Raw genomic sequence first — 20,435 nt, forward strand, 5'->3', positions numbered from 1 at the left:
GCCAAAGTCATCAAGATCTATGAAGAAAATCAATGTATCTATCTGATTGATGTTCACTGGTACAAAGCGATGGGAGTGGATGTCCATTTTGGATAGCCAAAGTCATCAAGATCTATGAAGAAAATCAATGTATCTATTTGATTGATGTTCACTGGTACAAAGCGATTGGAGAAGATGCAATTACCAATAGGTACTATCTTGGAGTGATCAAGGTGATTAAGAAGAAGAAAAAAGGAAAGTAGTGAATGACGTATCGATAATCTAAACTTGGAGGATGAAAAATCTTGTTTATGGTTTGACCTTGAAGAAGTCTGGTCATCTTCGTCAACAAACCATACAAATTTTGATGGAAAAAGTTAAAGGATTGTAATTGAAAGCCTTGAGTCTTCAATTGTAAGCTTTCAAGGATGTAATTGTTTTTCTAGTGGAATGTTATGTAGTTCTTTCAAATATAATTGCACCTTTTTTGTCTTGAAAAACTTTGTCTATTGACTTTAGCACAAAAAATTGAAGTTTTTTTTTGTAGTGTTCACTGTCATTTTTTTAAGTAGCTCCAAAAATTGATGTATTTTTAGTTTTTTTCACAACTTTTGGCCAAATCAAAGGTGAGGTGTAGTTTTCGCAACTTAGGTGTACTTTTTGATGACTAAGTTTTTTGTCTGTCATGTGTAGAGTAGTACTCATACTAGAGGCAATTTAGGTAAATTAAATAATAATATCTTGCTTTGTGTACATATATTTTCACACTTGGAAGAGATTTAGATAAGTAGTGAATTATGATTTCTTACCAGTTGTAGAGTTACACTCACACTTGGAGAAAATTTAGGTAGGATATTTAAAGATATCTTGCTTTCTGTATAGTTTACTCACACTTGGAAGCTATTGAGATGGATTAAGTGATTTTTTATCATGATTTAGGTATAGAGTGAAAGCTCACACTTGATACAGATATCTTGCTTTGTGTATAGTTTACTCACACTTGGAAGCTATTGAGATAGATTAAGTGATTTTTAATCATGATTCATGTATAGAGTGAAAGCTCACACTTAAATTCTTTGTATTTTTGGTATTTCGAATTTAAAAAGGTTGAAAATCTATGGTTTTTTGAAAATGATAGCGAATATAGTAATGTAAATTGTATGAGAGTTTAATTTTAGTTGTGTATTTAGTAAATAGTGTTATTTGAGTTTGCAGATCTCAAGAAGATGGTGAAAGGATATGAGTGGAGCTACGTATTATTCAATGGAAAGACTACATCAAAGTTGAGGTGTAAGTCTTGCGACCATCATTTTAGCGAAAATGCACACAAGATAAAAGAACATGTGCTCAAAATTCCAAGAAACGTTGCAACTTGCAAAAACCCCCCTAGAGGTATTGAAGAAAAAATTCCTAAGTGGGCCGGCGCTCAAGGCAAAGAAAGTATATCTTGAGGGCCAAAAAAGGGTGGTCCCAAAATGATGGCTCCATCTATGGCTAGGGACGTGGAGATGACACTCAAGAATGATAAAAAGCCTCCCTCAGCCCTTGCTTATAATCAAGGAGGGTATCATTCATCCTTTGTTGGGAATTGTAGCTTTAATCCCATCGCAATCTCTGCTAACATAGGATGAAGTGAAGCATGGAATGGAGGAGAACCTGCACCAAGTGGTTTTACTTTGCATCAAGTATAATTTGATAAACAATGGCTGCCTGAACTCCATCTTAAGTGGATGCACACATTTGTTGCATATGGAGTTCCTTTTAACGTCATTCAAAATCCTATATATTCAAAGATTCTTTGATGAGCACAACAAAGAAGAATTTTGTGGTACATGATTATAATAAGATGCTTACAAAATAGTTAGAAAAAGTGAAAGCTACATCATATAAAATTTTAAAGTTCACAACTCTTGATTATGTGGCACAATATGGATGCAAAATCGATCTAGATGGTTGGATAGATTGTCTGAAGAAACCATTGATTAATGTGATGTTAATTTGTCCAAGAGGATCCATCTTCCTTGAAGTGATCAACACATCCTTGAAAAGAAAACTATTGTATATCTTGCTGATGTATATGAGTGTTCGATCAAAAGAGCACGGGGTCCTCAAAATGTGGCATCCATTGTCACAGATAATGCATCTAGCTACAAAGCAGTTGGGAAAGAAATTGAAGCAAAGTATCCAGAGATTACATGGGCTCTGTGTGTTTCCTACACTTTGAATCTTCTCTTGAAGAACTTCCTTCTACTAAGTAAACTCTCCCGGATGCAAACCACTTGGTGAAAGTTATAAGAGAGCATTCATTTTCTAATGCTTTGTCTAAAAAAAAGTCCCCAACTAAAAATTTCCAATTTTTTTGTGTGACCCGTTTTGCGACAGCGTATAATGTTCTCTCTACACTATAGAGGTTAAAGAATCCCTTGTTGAAACAAAGGCAAATAGGAGATGGTACATTTGACTTGATAAATATCCCAAGTATGAGCCTACTGTTTCCAAATGCTACCAACTTGTAAACTCTCTTGTCTTTTGAAGAAATATAGATAAAATTGGTACTGTCACAGAGTCCTTCATTCACCTGATATGATTAGTGGACAAAGAAGCCTCTATATTTGGATGGGTGTACTGGTACATGCATGAAGCCTCTTGCAAGTTAAAAGATTGTACATCTTATGTAGGAAAGGAGAAAGCCATGATGATGTTGTTTGTCAAAAGACAATGGGAGTAGCTGCATACTCCTTCACATGGAGCAGGATTTTTCTTAGATCCCAAGTTCGAGATGCATGATCAATCTTCAAACAATGAAGTGATTAGTGATTTCAAGAAAGTGTGTGCCTAATTATTAGGCAATATCAATGTACATGTGGAATACACAAAGAAGACTGTCTATACTGGTAGAGAAGGAATGTTTGGGGATCCTTGGCATATAGATGCTATCAAGATGATGAGAACACCAGTTTGGTGGAAGGAGTGTGGTGGAGAAAAAGTAGAACTTCAACATGTGGCTGCGAGAGTATTGTTTGTTGCCCCCTGAAGTGGTAGCTATGAAAGAAATTAGTCTTTATTTTCTTTTTGTGCATACTAAAAACCAAAGTTGATTAAGTCCAAGATAAAATGCACACTTAGTGTATGTATTTTGTAACATGCGACTTATGCATAAGCCGGCAAAGTTAGCCACATGTCCTACTAAAGAAGGATTTGGACTTAGTGTATGTATCTCGTAATATGCGACTTATACATAAGCCAACAAAGTTAGCCACATATGCTATTAAAGAAAGCTTTAGACCCTTTCAAACACATGAAGCAATTGCAAATGAGATCAACTCCAATATTGAAATGGAATGGAATCCGAAAGCCATTAATCCAAAATGTTTAGATGTCAAAAATATTGATGACATGGTGCCTGTGATTGAGGGGATGGATGAGCTATAAAGTTTGTACTATATCCACACAGCATTTTGTAATGCAAAAGCTGTGTGGAGCTTAGCTTCACAATCCCTCTCTCTCTCTCTCTCTCTCTCTCTCTCTCTCTCTCTCTCTCTCTCTCTCTCTCTCTCTCTCTCTCATTGTCTCTCTTTCTCTCCCTCTTGATTCTATCATTGTCAGAGAGAGAGAGAGAGAGAGAGAGAGAGAGAGAGAGAGAGAGAGGGAAAGAGAATAAGACTTACACAATTGCAACAACATCCGACATTCTCATTTGTTCCAACAAATAGAGATTTTCATATCAAAAAGAGGTTTTAGTTACAAATCTTGAGATTTAAGATTTTAAAAAAAAGCTCATGATTGGTTAGGAGACTTAATTTAGATCATGGGTTTGCTTCCCAAAGATCAAATATGCAAAATGTTGTATTTTCAAATGAATTGCTTGGACTAGTACTGCCTATCTCTTCTTCGCTTACACGCCCATATCTTGCCTTGTACCATGCCAACTTTCTTTCCAGCTCTTCTATACGAGCTTGCAGCATGGCTAGGTCTCTCCTTGACTTACCAAATCCACGCCTTGGGTTGCGAGTTGCTCAATGATCGTTGTTTCCTTGGGAAAATATGTGTAACTCCTTTTGCAAGGAGGGTCTTCATAATTGGCCATTAGGGAAAATTTGGACTCACAAAGGGGCCTTATAAGGAGTTTGACTTCCTTTCTCATGTCCAAAATGGGCGTGGGTAAAATTTTTGCAAATCAACTCTAAACTTGGAGGAGATTTGACAGTTAGAATCTACTCTTCAAGCTCTTTCTATTGATGTATAGCACGCCATGATATTCTTCATATTTTTTTAGATTCTATTTTTTATTCTCTTGTGATATGACAACTCCGTTTAGAATCTAGAGAATCAAAGATAGAATCTTTCAAAATACGAGGAATCTCGTCGCGTGCTGTATATCAATAGAAAGAGCTTGAAGAGTAGATTTTAACTGCCAAATTTCCGCCAAGTGTAGAGTTGATTTGCAAAAAATTTACCGCACGTCCATTTTGGTCATGAGAGAGGAAGTGAAACTCCTTATAAGGCCCCTTTGTGAGTCCAAATTTTCCCTAATGCTCCTGGACATGAATCTTCTTGGCTGGGTTCCCTTTGCCAATGCCTCTTGTAGTGGCATGATCATTCCAATCTACTTTGAGCCGCAATACATAATAGCAATAGCATTGTTGCACAAAGTAAATTGCCACTTAACTATTATTTGGTGGCTATCTGTATACTTGGATAAATCTTAAAATCATATTTCTTGTTAGTACAATGTGTTGCAAATCCAAAACTTTTAAGCTTGGGTGGTGCACTATATAATCATGTTAATGTATAACGTGAGTTTGAAAGGAGGGGTTTTAAAATAAAATTTTTAAGGCAATTTAATAGAGATACATTAAATTAAGTGACTTTATATTCAATTCTGAAAAAAATTCCTAAAATAAGAGGTCATTTTATTCATTCAGACATGTTAAAAGAGGAATTTTTTTTAATACCCCATGAATGCATGTATAGGGGGTACTGAACGGTGAACCCCTCGAGATTTTAAGGAGAAGATGCCTTAGCATTTTCACTAATTCAAAACAATGTATTGCATATGAAATGATTTGGGCACAGTTGCCTGCATTACGTGTAATTTTGTGGCTTCCCTTGAAGTTCTGATTCGTCCTCTTGGGACGCAACCAAAGCCCTAAGATCCCCTTCTTCCACCCGGATTTCTTCCTCTGTTAATTTGTTGTGCCAATGCCTGATTAAGCAGAGGATCATGAGGATGATGCGCATTCTAGACGGGAGCAATATCTTCCATATCTGAATTGCAAAACAATAAACTTTAATAAGCAAAGTTTTTAAGTACTTGAAAAAGAGAGATATTTTGAAGGATGTTATCGATCCAACTTGAAATACTTTAAGACCCCAACTTGAAGAACTTTAAAGACTTAACTAAAAATAAGTTCAAAGATCTTGTCTCAAATAACACCATACATAGCACACCATCAATGACAAAAATACATGTTTAATCATCAACACGCCTCAAGGCCAAATGGGCTACAACATGGTAGCCAACATTATGGCCTTCATTTAAACAATGGCTTAAATCCCATATTTTAGGCCTAACTAAGGGTTTGGGGAATTTCCATTAGTAAGATGTTTGTTTACATTTCACAAAACATTGTGCATGAGGACATCAGGGGCTCTAGAATACATGCAATCAAGCACTTGAGAATATATGATAGACTATATACATCATATGCTTTGGTGAAAGGAGAAGGATTGGTGCTGATATTTTCAGAGGTAGTCCATGAATATTCTCGCTCAAATTGAGCTCTTTGAGGGCTTAGATTTGGAAGTTTGGAAAATGTTGCCTAAGTGTTTGATGGTGTACTTTGTCCCTAGTCCACAATCTTATTATACACTCCTGACTCGCCAAAATGTATTAGAATATTTCTAGTGTGTAGGTGGCTGTGAATGAAATCATGACTTTGCATGAATTTCATGGTCTACAAAAGAGCGTTGTAGATTGGCAAGATGTTGTCTATGAACTATTGTACAAGTCCATATTTGTGCTAAAACTCTTTGAATGCACGCTTGCTTCTATCAAGGTGACCTTTTTTACAAATCTTGAAGATCAACATTGGCCTTTTTCTATAACGAACAAGATCATAGGGCAATACCGTGCCATGATTTTGGATTGTAGTAGTTGTTGTTTTCTCTAGAAATGTTTGTAAAGTCGTTGTTAGTTCTATATATGTTAGGCTACTTATATTTTTGGACTATAACTAAGGTCTTAGTTTTAAATCTTAGGGGCATGTTTACACATGTGTCTAATGCCTAGGTAGTTTTGAAATACCCGAATTGTCATATGGCGTGTGGCACTTTTTTGGATGTTACCAACAAGCAATTTGCATTCTTCTTGTAGTCGTACTGCTATTTTGGGTCTGTAGTTTGATGATAATGATGAATACACAATGAAGAAATACCTTATTCTTCTCAATCATGGTGCTTATTATTCATCAGAAGATTTGCAGTTTTGTGACTTAATGCACAATCTGTTGTCTTCTGTTTCTCATGGAATGCATGTTTATTGTACCTAATACCTGCTAGGACTGTGAGACCCTAACAATCGGCTTGCTTCCTATTTGGTACTTGAATATCTTTGCCACATAGACAAGATATTTGAAGAGGGGATAACCACTGAAACTTGTTTAACATCTGCAAAATGTCCTTCACCTAACTGGGGTTCTTGCAGTGAAAGATAGAATGGTCACCAAGTAAGTGTAGGACAAGAGGATATGTAGTTATCATCTAGGTGTATAGCTAAGGGCTTGGCACCTAAAGGAGGAGGCACATAGTCTTCAGTCCTAGGATGTAAAGAAGAGCCTTTGGCTCTATCCTTGCTCTTCAATTTTGAATGTAGCTGTGACACAAGCTACATTCACTCTCTTGTTCCAGGTTTGGATTTGATTTCTTGATGAACCATACTTTCAAAGTTTCTAATGACTTGCCCCAATAATTTCTTTACTGTGGTGTGCATAACTACATTAGTGTGCAGAGCTAGGTCAAATAAAACAGGGAACGCACTACAAAGTTTCAGTCAGCACCGCTCCAAAAGTTCAATCACAAAATCATCAAACTTTTCCTAAAGTGGATCAAATTCCCGACACAAATGATTGTCTAAAGATCCATAAAGAGATAAAATAAGAGCATCACAAATTATTTTGCAATGTTGACACAATAACTTTGTCTCTACCATGACTGAAGCCTGAAAATGCATGAAGCAAATAAAATTAAAATAGACTTAGAATGGATATAAGTTTGACTTATATGATTTTAAATAGAAAAATATAAAAACATTTCATGAATCTAAATGCTTATTTACAATTCTAAAATTACAATAGTCCTCTTTGCAAAGCAGCACAATGATAAGTAACATCTGAAAATGAGCAACTATATGATATGGTACCTCTTTCTGCTATGCGATGTGATGTTCAACAACAACCAATGACAAAAGATCTAAAAATACATAACACCTCCCTGCAATGGGACATGGTGGCCAAAAACAGCCAGAGACAATAATCTATTAGAACAAATCTCCCTGCAGTGCGACGTGGTAGTCAGCAGCAGATGAAGGATTTGAAATACATAGCCCCTCCCTGTAGTGCAACACGATGGTCAGCAACAGCCAGATACGAGGAATCTATTAAACCCAATCGACATGCAGTGAAAGGTGATGGTCAACAACAACCAGGAATAAAGGATTTTAAATACCTAACCCCTCCATGCAGTGCAACACGGTGGTCAGCAACAACCAAAGACAGGGAATCTATTAAACCCAATGATCCTGCAGTGCCACGTGATGGTCAGCAACAACTAGGAACAAAGGATTTAAAATACCTAACCTCTCCCTGTAGCGCAACATGGTGGTCATCAACATCTAGAGATGGGGATTCTATTAAATCCAATCTTCTTGCAGTGCGACGTGATGGTCAACAACAACCAAGAACAAAGGATTTAAAATACCTAACCCCTCCCTACAGTGCGACATGGTGGTCAGTAATAGTTAGAGATGATGAATCTATTAAACCCAATCTTCTTGCAATGCAAGGCGGGGGACAACAACATCCAAGAAAAAAGGATCTAAGGTACCTAACCCCTCCCTGTAGTGAGGTGTGGTGGTCATTAACAACCAAGGGGAATCTAATTGTACATCCTAAGCTACTCCTTGCAGTGTGACAAAGAGGTCAACAATAGTTAGCGACAAAGCATCTAAAGTCTAAACCCCCCCTTGAAGTGTGACACAAGGATAAACACAGCCAATGACAGGTGCCTAAACTCTATCTCTCTTTGCAGTGTGATACGGGGGTTGACACAGCCAAAGAGAGGGCCCTAACCTACAAACTAACATTGAGATGTGAGAAATGATCCACAACAACAGAGCTAGCAAAGACAAATTTAGGGTTTTAAAAAAAAAGAATTAGAAAATATTACCAGTTGCTACGTGTTGTCTCTCTCTGTCTCTATCGTAAGCATCCTATTCGCGGCAATTCAAACGAATAGTTGTGACGCTTTTTTTTATAGAGTATAACATATTTCAATTGAAATATGTTTTATTTGGATATTCCTGTACAATATGGATATACAATGTATAATACCAAATTATACATATAATTTTTGTTGTACGGGCGTATAAATGCAACTTAGAGCCGTACAACCCATTTTAGCACATAGTATGGGTCGAGATCACCCAAACCATATCATATGGCCACAAGACTTTTCACAGGTGGGGGTGAGTACAATTAAGCCATCCAAATTGGTATGAGCAGGTAAGGACCATACTGTGCGCTAAAATGGTTTATATGAGTCATACGAACCATTTTGGCACTAGCATAGTATGGGCCTTGACCGCTCATACTAGTTTGGATGGATTTGCAATGTGCACGTATGAGGGAATAGTACTCACCTTTACCCTATAAAGTTTGATGGCCATTCGATATTTCTTGGGTGGTCCCAACCCATAATATGTGTTAAAATGGGTTGTATGGCTCATACAACCCATTTTAGCGCATACTATGGGTGGTCCCAACCCATACTATGTGCTAAAATGGGTTGTATGGCTCATACAACCCATTTTAGCGCATACTATGGGCCTTGACCATCCATACCACTTAGGATGGTTGTGAAACTTTTCAAGAGATGGATAATAGTGCTCAACTCAACTTGTAAAAAGTCTTATGGCCATCCGATAGGGCAGTCCCGACTCATACTATACGCTAAAATGGGTCGTATGGCTCATACGACCTATTTTAGTGCATAGCATGGGTCTTGACTGTCCATACTAGTCTGGATAGTTGTGTAACTTTTTACAGGTGAGGGAATGATTCTCACCCCCACATGTGAGAATTTTCACATCCAGCCAATATGGTTTGAGCTGTCCCAACCCATTCTATGTGCTAAAATGGGCCGTATGAGCCATATGGACAATTTTAGCGCATAGTATGGACCTTGAACGTTCATATCATATTGGATGGTTATGAAACTTTTCATGGGTGGGGGATTGGTACTTAACCCCACCCATAAAAATTTTCACAACCATTTGATATGGTTTGGGTAGTCCCGAACCATACTACACGCTAAAATGGGTCATATGTCTCATACGAGGTCTCACACAGCCCATTACAGCGCATGGTATGGGCCTTGACTGCCCATACCATATTGGATGATTGTGAACCTTTACAATTTTTCTCACTTCTGTCCATGTAAGATTTTACAACCATCAAATATGGTTTGGGCGGTCCCGACCCAAATTGTGCACTAAATGGGTCGTATGAGACATATGGCCCATTTTAGCACATAGTATGGGCCTTGACCGCCCATACTAGTTTGGATGGATGTGTAAACTTTTATAGATAGATTAATGATTCTCACTTTCACCTGTGAAAAGTATAATGGCCACCCGATATGGTTTGGGTGGTCCCGACCCATACTATGCGCAAAAATGGGCCGTATGGCTCATACAACTCATTTTAGTGCAAAGTATAAGCCTTGACCACCCATACCTATTTGGATGGCTATGTAACTTTGAGGGGAGAATGATACTCAACCCAATTTGTGCAAATTATCACATCCATACAAACTATTATGGGCAGTCAAGACCCATACTATGCACTAAATGGGTTGTATGAGCCGTATGGCTCATTTTACCACATAGTATGGGCCTTGACCACTCAAACCATATCATATGGTTGTGGGAATTTTCATGGGTGGGGGTGAGAATCATTATTTTAATCATGCAAAGCTACATAGCCATTCAAATTGGTATGGCGGTCAAGGTCCATACTATGTGCTAAAATGAGACGTATGACCCATACGACCCGTTTTAGCGCATAGTATGGGTCGAAACTTCCCAAACCATATTGGATGGGTACAATACTTTCACGAGTAGGGTTGAGTATAATTTTTCCACCCCTGCAAATTTTTTTAGCCATCGGATATAGTATGGGTAGTCAAGTCCCATACTATGTGCTAAAATGGGACATATGGCTCATACAACAAGTTTTAGCACATAGTATGGATCAAGACATCCCAAAAAATATTGGATAGCCATGAGACTTTGTGTAAGCAAGGTTGAGTACTATTTACTCACATATAGAAAGTATCACATCCGTTTAGTATGGTTTGGATGATAAAAGTCCATAATATGCCCCAAAATGGTTAGTATGAGCCATACGGCCCATTCTAGCACATAGTATGATTTGAGACCACCCAAACCATATTGGATGGCCACAAGACTTTGCACGGGTAGAGGTGAGAACTATCTTCCTATTCCTGTAAATTTTTAGAGCCATCCAATATGGTATGGGCGATCAAGGCCCATAATATGTGCTAAAATGGGCTGTCTGAGACATACGACCCATTTTAACACATAATATGGTTCGGGACTCCCTAAACCATATCACATTGCCAGAATAATTTTCACGGGTGGGGTTGAGAACCATTATTTTGCCCCTACAATGCTACACAACTATCCGCCAATATGTATGGGTAGTCAAGGCCCATACTATGTGCTAAAATGGGACATATGGCTCATACAACCCATTTTAGCGTATAGTATGTGTCCGGACAGTCCAAACCATATCAAATGCCTGTGAGAATTTTCATGAGTGGTACTAAGCACCATTCACCAAATCCTAGAAAGTCACACAGTCATCTGGTTTGGGTGGTCAAGGGCCATACTATGTGCTAAAATGGGATATATGGCTCATACAACCCGTTTTAGCGCATAATATAGGTTGAGATCACACAAACAATATCAGATGGACACGTGAGTTTGCATGGGTGGAGTGAGTACTATTCTCTCACCCGTACAAGGTCCATACTATGCATTAAAATGATCCACAGAAGCCATACGACCTATGTTAGTGCATACTATGGGTCTTGACCGCCCATACCAATTTGGATGGTTGTGAAACATTGCATTGGTGGGGGAATAGTGCACACCCTCACCCATGTAAAGTCTCTTGGTCATCCTATTAAGTATGGAGCCTTATTTACCCCTTGTAAGTTTTTATTTAAAAAATGCACATTTGTAAGGCCCCCATCATGAGGAGAAGCCATCGTGCATGAAGAAAAATCACTCGCCGAAAACCAAAATTTTCACATCCAGTCTTGATATTAGCTCAAAGATTGGCTTCACTGGAATAATATGGTCGGATGGTGAAAGGGACAGTCGGTTGGCCAGTGGCCGATAGTCAATGGCCGGTGGGTGATGGCCGAATTCAATGGCTGATGGCCGATCTCAAGATGGACTCGTGTTCTCAAGGGCGGCCACACATGGGTGCATTGGAGAGTCCAAGTTGGACTTGTCAACATAAGGACGGCTACTTATGGTTGCCTCTCATGAGAGATGGAAGCCCTTTTTGCCTATAAAACGAGGCCTCTTCTACACACAAAAACGGATTGTGAAGCATTATGGGCATAATGAAGCTGATGTGAGGTGGTGAGAGTGAAGCAAGGCGAGAGCTCCAAAAGGGTATAATCCCTTTGTAATCTACTTCTTGTTTTGAAGTACTAAAGCCATGGAGTGGATTCTTTTCTGTGCACGTGTTACCCACATTGGGTGAACCACGTATATCGTGTGTGCTCTCTCTATCTCTACTCTCTATAATCTCTCATGTGCGAAATTTATCTCTCTGCATTAAGTAAACCACTCAAATATCTACTTAGCTACATTCTCTTTCCTAACAACTGTTGTTAGATCAAGGTGTGCTTGTAGCTACATTATCTTAAGGAAAGGATTTCTTGAATTGAGTGGGAGTAATGGAGGAGTAAGGGAAGCTCAAGATTGAGAAGCTCAATGGCAACTGGAAGATGCAGATTGAAGACTATCTCTACCAGAAGGACCTTTATTTTCCATTACAAGGTCTTGCAAAGAAGCCCACAACAATGGAAGATGAAGCATGTATTGTCCTTGATTGAAAGGCATTAGGAACAATTCGGCTAATCTTGGCATCAATGGTGGCTTTCAACTTTTTGGAGATGAAGAACACGGAGGACTTGATGAAGTCACTTGATGGTCTCTACGAGAAACCATCAAAATCCAATAAGATATTTCTCATGAAGTTCTTGTTCAATCTAAAGATGATAGAGAATGGTTCAGTTCTAGAACACTTAAATGACTTTAACACCAATATAAGTAAACTTCAATTGGTGAAAATCAATTTTGATATGAAGTGTGAGACCTCCTTATACTATCGTCTCTATCGAATAGTTGGGACAGACTTGTGATGGTTGTAAGTAACTCTAATAGTTGCCACAAATACTATTAAGTTTGATAATATTGTGGGTGTTCTTCTAAGCGAGGAAATGTGAAGGAGAAGCACAGGTGAATCATCTAGTGTTGCAATATCAGTGGAAACAAGAGGAAGCTATAAGGAGAGGTTCAAAAACCAAAAGGGTAGTGATCCCTCAAGGCGGAGAAAGTCATATGCACAAAGTCAGTTCTTGAATGTTGGAATTACAGCAAGAAGGGCCACGTCAAGAAGGATTGCTAGTCCAAGAAGAAGGATTCGGAGTCTCAAGACAACAAGCCAACATTGGATGCCAATGTGATAGGTAAAGTAGAGCAAGATGATCTAATTCTCTCATTAGACAAAGTGTCTAATTCTTGGATAGTAGATTCAGGGGCTTCATTCCATGCGCCACCACACAAGCAACTTTTCCAAGATTACACCAAATGTAATTTTGGGTATGTATACTTGGGAGATGACGAAGCTTCTAAAATTGTTGACAAAGGTACAATTTGTGTCAAAACTGCTGACGGAAAATGAATGGAAGCTTGAAGATGTTAGGCATGTTACTTCTCTTCGCAACTTTGCAAGACAATTGGACGATGAAGGTCACAATATTGCATTTGGAAACAAATGGTGGAAGATCTCAAAGGGATCTTTGGTGGTTGCCAAAGGAGAAAAGGTCGGTACACTTTACTTGTGTATTGTCAGCTTGCAATCTTCATCTTATGCAACAACTAAAAAAGTCAACAGTGCAGTGTGGCACTACTGGCTTGGGCATATGAGTGCCAAAGGAATGCAAATTCTTCAAACAAAGAAGCTGCTTCTAGGTTTGAAAGAAGTGGACTTAGATTTCTGTGAAGACTGTGTTTATGGTAAACAAAAGAGGGTAGAATTTCACAACTCAAAAAATGAAAGAAAACTTGAGATCGTTCATTTAAATGTTTGGGGTCCTGCAAGTACACCATCCCTCGATGACTTATTGTACTATGCAGCATTCATAGAGGATGCAACTAGGAAAACATGGGCTTATGTGATGAAGAATAGATCCAATGTGTTTTCCATATTTCAAAAGTGGAAAGCCTTTGTGGAGAATGAAGTAGGTACCAAAGTTACATGCCTCAGATCCGACAATGGAGGCAAGTATTGCAACCAAGATTTTGAAAGCTTTTGTCCTAGAAATGACATTCAAAGGCAAAGGAGAATGTGAAGGACACCTCAACAAGATTGAATTTTCAAAAGGATGAACAAAACAATCATGGAGCGGGCACGAAGCATGCGGCTACATGTAGGCTTACCACTTGAGATTTGGGCAAAAGCAGTAAGTACGTTTGTGTACTTAATCAGCCGGTCACCCTCAATGACATTGGATGGGGGAGTTCTAGAGGAGGCATGGGCAGTTAAACCGGTCGATTATTCATTTCTCAAATTGTTAGGGTGTGAGGCTTTCATGCACATAGATAGAATCCTAAGGTCAAATCTAGATGCAAAGTCCAAAAAGTGTTTCTTCAATGGCCATGGAGAAGGTGACTTTGGGTATCGCCTATGGAAACTTGAAGATGGTAAAATCTTTAGAAGTAGGATGTATTTTTTAGTGAAAAAAATATGAACTTAAAGATTACTTGGAAAGAAAACCAACAAAAGAAATAGGTGATGAGTACATGGAGTTTGAGGACGATGAAGACATACAACAACGCCAATCAAACGAGGAGCCTCAACCTATTCCCCAAAGATCTACAAAAGCAAGTAGATCTATAGAATGGTTTATTCCTTCCTTCAACCATCTCTTGATCTCAAATTTTGGAGAGCGAGAATCATACAAGGAAGATATGCAACATGAATCCAAAGAAAAATGGATAAAGAGCATGCAAGTGGAAGTGGACTCATTACATCACAACCAAACATGGGAGTTGGCTGAGTTGCCTAAAGGTAAGTGGGCACCATAAAAATGGGTGTACAAACTGAAGAAAGAAGAAAGTGGGAAGAAAAGGTACAAGTCTAGGGTTGTGGTAAAAGAGTTTTCTCAAAAGAAAGGTATTGACTTCAATGAAATATTTTCTCCTGCTGTAAAAATAAACTCATTTAAGCTTTTCTTTAGCCTTGTGGATTCTCATGATTTAAATCTTGAGAAAATGGATGTAAATATGGCATTCCCTCATGCTGACCTACATGCTTCAACCAAAGGGGTATGAAGTAAAAGGTAAGGAGAAAATGGTTTGCAGATTAAAGAAGAGTTTGCATGGTTTAAAGCAAGCATGAAGATAGTGGTACTTGAAGTTTGATCGATGGATGTTGGATCATGGATTCACAAGATGCAACTTGGATCACTACATCTACAGAAAGAATTTGAGAGATGGAATGTTCATCATCCTAATGTTTTATGTCAATGACATGTTTATTGCAAGTGCTAACATGCAGGACATCAAAGACCTAAAAGAGAAGCTGTCTAAATCTTTTTCAATGAAAAATTTAGGTGCTGCAAAGAAGATACCTGGTATGAAGATGTCAAGGGACGTGATGAAAAAGACAATAAAGCTATCTCAGGAGGATAACATCAAGAAGATACTAGAAAGGTTTGCAATGCAAAATGCAAAAATGATTTCTACACCTTTGGCTGGTAACTTTAAACTAACCAAGGACATGTGTCCAAACACACAAGAGGAGATAGTCTATATGTCTAAAGTTCCATATGTTGCTTTGGGTAGGTTCTCTTATGTATGCTATGGTCTAGACAAGGCCAGACATTGCACATGCAATGGGAGTTGTAAGTAGGTTTATGAAAAAATGAGGTAAAGAGCACTAGCAAGCTTTGAAGTGGATAATTAGGTATCTGAAAGGGACAACAAAAAATGCTTTGTATTTTGGAGGAACTGATATTTTTTTGGAAGGGTATGCTGATGCAAATATGGCAGGTGACAAAGATACTCAAAGGAGTACTACTAGCTATGTCTTCACGGCTAGCTGCATAGCAATAAGCTGGGCTTCAAAGCTGTAGAAAGTGGTCTCACTTTCTACCACTGAAGGAGAGTATGTAGCAATGATAGAGGCAAGCAAAGAAACTCTATGGTTTCACAGATTCTTAGAAAAGATTGGATTCAAAAAAAACAATTGTGTCTTGTACAGTGATAGCCAAAGAGCTATCCATCTTGCGAAGAGTTCAACCTTTCTTTCAAGGAAAAACCACATTGAAGTGAGATATCACTTCATATGCACTCTTTTGGAAAAGGGACAGCTAAAGCTAGGAAAGGTGCATACAAGTGAAAATCCTATAGACATGTTACAAAGGTGGTCAACAAGGAGAAGTTGAGCTTTTTCTCATCTTCAATTGGCATTAAAGGATAAGAAGCCAGGATGGAAAGAAGTCACAGGTTTGGTGTGGAGATTAGTCTCCAAGTGGAAGATTGTTAAGTATGGAGAATGATTTATCCCATGTAATTTTTTGTTTTAAGAACACACATTTGTAAGGCCCCCATTATGAGGAGAAGCCATCATGCATGAAGAAAAATTACTCACCGAAATCCAAAAGTTTTCACAGGGGCCAGTTAGCTCGAGATTGGCTTCGCCGGAAAGTGGTCGGAAAATGACCGATCGGTTGGTCGATTGCCGGTGGTTGAAAGTCAATGCTGGTGGGTGATGGCCAAATTCTCCGGGGGACGAGTTCAAGATGGACTTGTCTTCTCAAGGGCGGCCACACATGGACGCATTGGAGAGTCCAAGTCGGGGACTTGTCAACACAAGGGCGGCTACACACAGCTACCTCTCATGAGAGAGGGCAACCCTTTTGGCCTATAAAAGGAGGCCTCTTCTAGACACAAAAATGGTTTGTGAATCATTGTGGTGCATAGTGGAGTTGATGTGAGGCGGTGAGATTGAAGCAAAGTGGGAGCTCCAAAAGGACATAATCCCTTTGTAATCCACTTCTTGTTTTGAAGTAGTAAAGCCATTGAGTGGTTGCTTTTCTATGGAGGTATCACACATTGGGTGAACCAAGTATATCATGTATACTCTCTCTCTCTCTCTCTCTAATCTATAATCTCTCATATGTGAAAATTTTCTCTCTCCATCAAGTAAACTAATCAATTATCTAATTAGCTACGTCCTATTTCCTAACAAGTGGTATCATAGAAAGGTGTACTCATAGCTAAACTATCTTAAGGAAAGGATTCCTCCAATTGAATAGGAGTAATGGAGGAGGAAGGGAAGCTCAAGATCAATAAGTTCAATGGAAAGAACTACCAACACTGAAAGACCAGACTGAAGACTATCTCTACCAGAAGGACCTTTATTTGCCACTAGGCGATTTTGCAAAGAAGCCCGCAACAATGGAAGATGAAGCATGGATTGTCCTTAACCAAAAGTCATTAGGAACAATCCGGCTAATCTTGGAGTCAACGGTGGCTTTCAACGTTTCGAAGACGAAGACCACGGAGGACTTGATGAAGTCACTTGAGGGCCTCTACAAGAAACCATCGGCATCTAATAAGGTATTTATCATGAAGTTCTTGTTCAGTATAGAGATGGTAGAGAATGGTTTTGAAACTTTTCAAAGGCAGGGTTATAGTTCTCACCTAAATCGGTGTGAAGTCTCTTGCCCATCTGATATGGTTTGGGCGGTTCGACCCATACTATGCGCTTAAATTGATCGTATGGCTCATACGCTCCATTTTAGCACATAGTATGGGCCTTGACCACCCAAACCATATAAGATGGTTGTGTAGATTTTTCATGGGTGAAGGATTCATGCGCAAACCCATCCATACAAAGTTTCACAGCCATCTGATATGGTTTTAGGGCAGTCCTGACCCATACTATGAGATAAAATGGATCGTATGTCAGATGGATTGTCCATACCATATTAGATGGATGTGCAACTTTTCACAAGTGGACGAATGGTTCTCAATCCCATCTGTACAAATTTCATAGCCATTCAATATGGTTTGGGTAGACTTGACCCATACTATGCGCAAAAATGGGCCATATGAGCCATATGATCCATTTTAGCGCATAGCATGGGCCTTGACCGCCCATACCAGTTTGAATGGCTATGCAAGTTTGTACGTTTGAAAAAATGGTTTTAATCCCCACCCATGAAAAGTTTCAGATCCATCCAATATGGTTTGGGTAGCCTTAGTCCATACTATGCGCTAAAATGGGTCGTTTGGTTCATATAGTCCATTTTAGCGCATAGTATCGGTCTTGATCGCCCATACCATATCGGATGGATGTGAAAAATTGCACATGTGAAAAAACGATACTCATACCTACCGCTAGAAAGTTGCATAGCCATACAAATTGGTATGGGTGGTCAAGGCCCATACTATGTGCTAAAATGGGCCTTATGGCCATTTGAGCACATAGTATGGTTCACAACCACCTAAAACATATTGGATGTCCACAATACTTTGTACGGGTGGGGTAGAGCAACATTCCCTAACCCTTGCAAAGTTTTACAACTATCCAATATGGTATGGATGATCAAGGCCTATATATCTGCTTAAATGTGTCGTATGAGTCATACGGCCCATTTTAGCACATAGTATGGTTTGGGAACTCCCAAACCATATTAGATTGCCATAAGAATTTTCATGAGTGGGGGTGAGCACTATTTCACCACCCCTACAAAGTTTCCCAGCCATCCAATATAGTATGGGTAGTCAATGTCCATACTATGCACTAAAATGGGACATATGACTCATATAACCCATTTAGTATGGGCTAGGACAAGCCAAAATATATCAGATGGCCATGAGACTTTGCATGAGTGGGTGTGAGTATCGTTCACCCACTCCTAGAAATTCACATAACTGTCCGATATGATTTGAGCGGTCAAGGGCTTTACTATGTGCTAAAATGGGACATATGGCTCATACAACCCATTCTAGCTCTTCTATCATAGATTAAAATATGATCATCTGGTATTATTGACTCTTTGGCCATGCACAAGGATCTTTATAATTTTTCTATATTTTAATCTATATAATTATAATTATCACCATATATGTGGACCTTTATCTAGTCGTCTATACTGGTATCCTTTATATATGTGGACCTTTAGCTTTGTGGCCATATATGTAGACCTTTATATGGTCATCTACATTGGTATCCTTTTATGATGGATACACATATGCTTGTCTATATAGTTTCTATATGGGTGTTTATATGGTCCTGTACAAGTGCATCTACAATGTTGTCTCTATGGTCATCTATACAATTGTCTGCATGGACATATACATGGTTAACTTTGTAAAGATTGGTTGTCTACGTGGATCATCAATATGATCGGCTAATGTCATCAATAGGGTCATTTTCATTGCTATCTTTCTATGATGGATTATGATATAGTTGTTTTTATAGTGGCTCTATGAAAATCTATACTGGCCTCTATGTGGTTGTCTCTATGACTATCTACATGGGAGTTTATATAGTCCTCTACATTGGCATCCATATGATCATCTAAATATAATGCTATCCTTTTGCCATAGACCACATTTATATGGTGGTCTATATGGTCAACTTTATGCTAGTCTATATGGTCATTTCTACGATCTTCTATAAAGGCATACATATGGTCATCTAAATGGTTATGGTTGGGCCCTCTATATGGTCACCTATATGGTTGCTTATGCGATTGCTCCTAGCCCTCTTAAATGGTTTTGTACGGTTAACAAGATTTTTATATATATGGTCTTTTAGATTATTTTCTATATCATCATCTTTATTGTTGCATACATGGTTAATGAGATTGGTGTCTACTTAGACAACTAGCTCATCGTCTATATGGACAACTAGATTTTATATATACGGTTTTTAGATTATTTTCTATATTGTCATCTTTATTGTTTTATACATGGCTAACAAGATTGGTGTCTACTTAGACAGCTAGCTCATTGTCTATATGGACAACTAGATTTTCATCAAATAAAATTTAAAAAGATAACTCTTTCTTTATCTCTCTCTACATACATATATATATATATATATATATATATGCGTGTGCGTGTGTATGTATATGTTGGGTGCACAACCTATGGCGGGTGGAGCCTTGGTGTCGCCATGGCGAGAGAGGAGATTGAACGAGACGAGAGGAAGAGAGAGAGCGACACAATATGAAGCAAAACACGCTATGATATTGTTAATTGTAAAAGCTTACAATATATAGAAAAGGTTTCCATGCAGACTAAAACAAGAGCTCGAGTTCACCTGCATGCTCGAGAAGGTGGTCCCACGGCTAATACTGATAAAGGGCTTGAACCCAACAAGCTCTGATACCATGTGTTGGGTTCACAACCTATGGCGGGTGGAGCCTTGGTGCCACCATGGCGAGAGAGGAGATTGAACGAGATGAGAGGGAGAGAGAGCGACAGAGTATGAAGCAAAACACGCTATGCTGTTGTTGTTAATTATTTCTTTTGTAAAAGCTTACAATATATAGAAAGGGTTTCCATGCAAACTAAAACAAGAGCTCGAGCTCACCTGCATGCTCTAGGAGGTGTTCCCATGGCTAATACTGAAAAAGGGCTTGAACCCAATAGTATATATGTCGCCAAGGGGATCTTGCGGGGGGGGGGGGGGGGACAACAATTCAGCCCCCTTTGGCATGGGAGTTCGGGGGCAGTGCCCCCAAAGTTCGAAACATACACATTTTTTGATATAATTTCTATATATATTACAAAAAATGATATGATATTTATCATGTGGTGGAGGGACTCTTAT

This window comes from Adiantum capillus-veneris, chromosome 11 (genome assembly GCF_014529385.1).
Source record: "Adiantum capillus-veneris isolate H3 chromosome 11, ASM1452938v2, whole genome shotgun sequence".
Lineage (NCBI taxonomy): Eukaryota > Viridiplantae > Streptophyta > Polypodiopsida > Polypodiales > Pteridaceae > Adiantum > Adiantum capillus-veneris.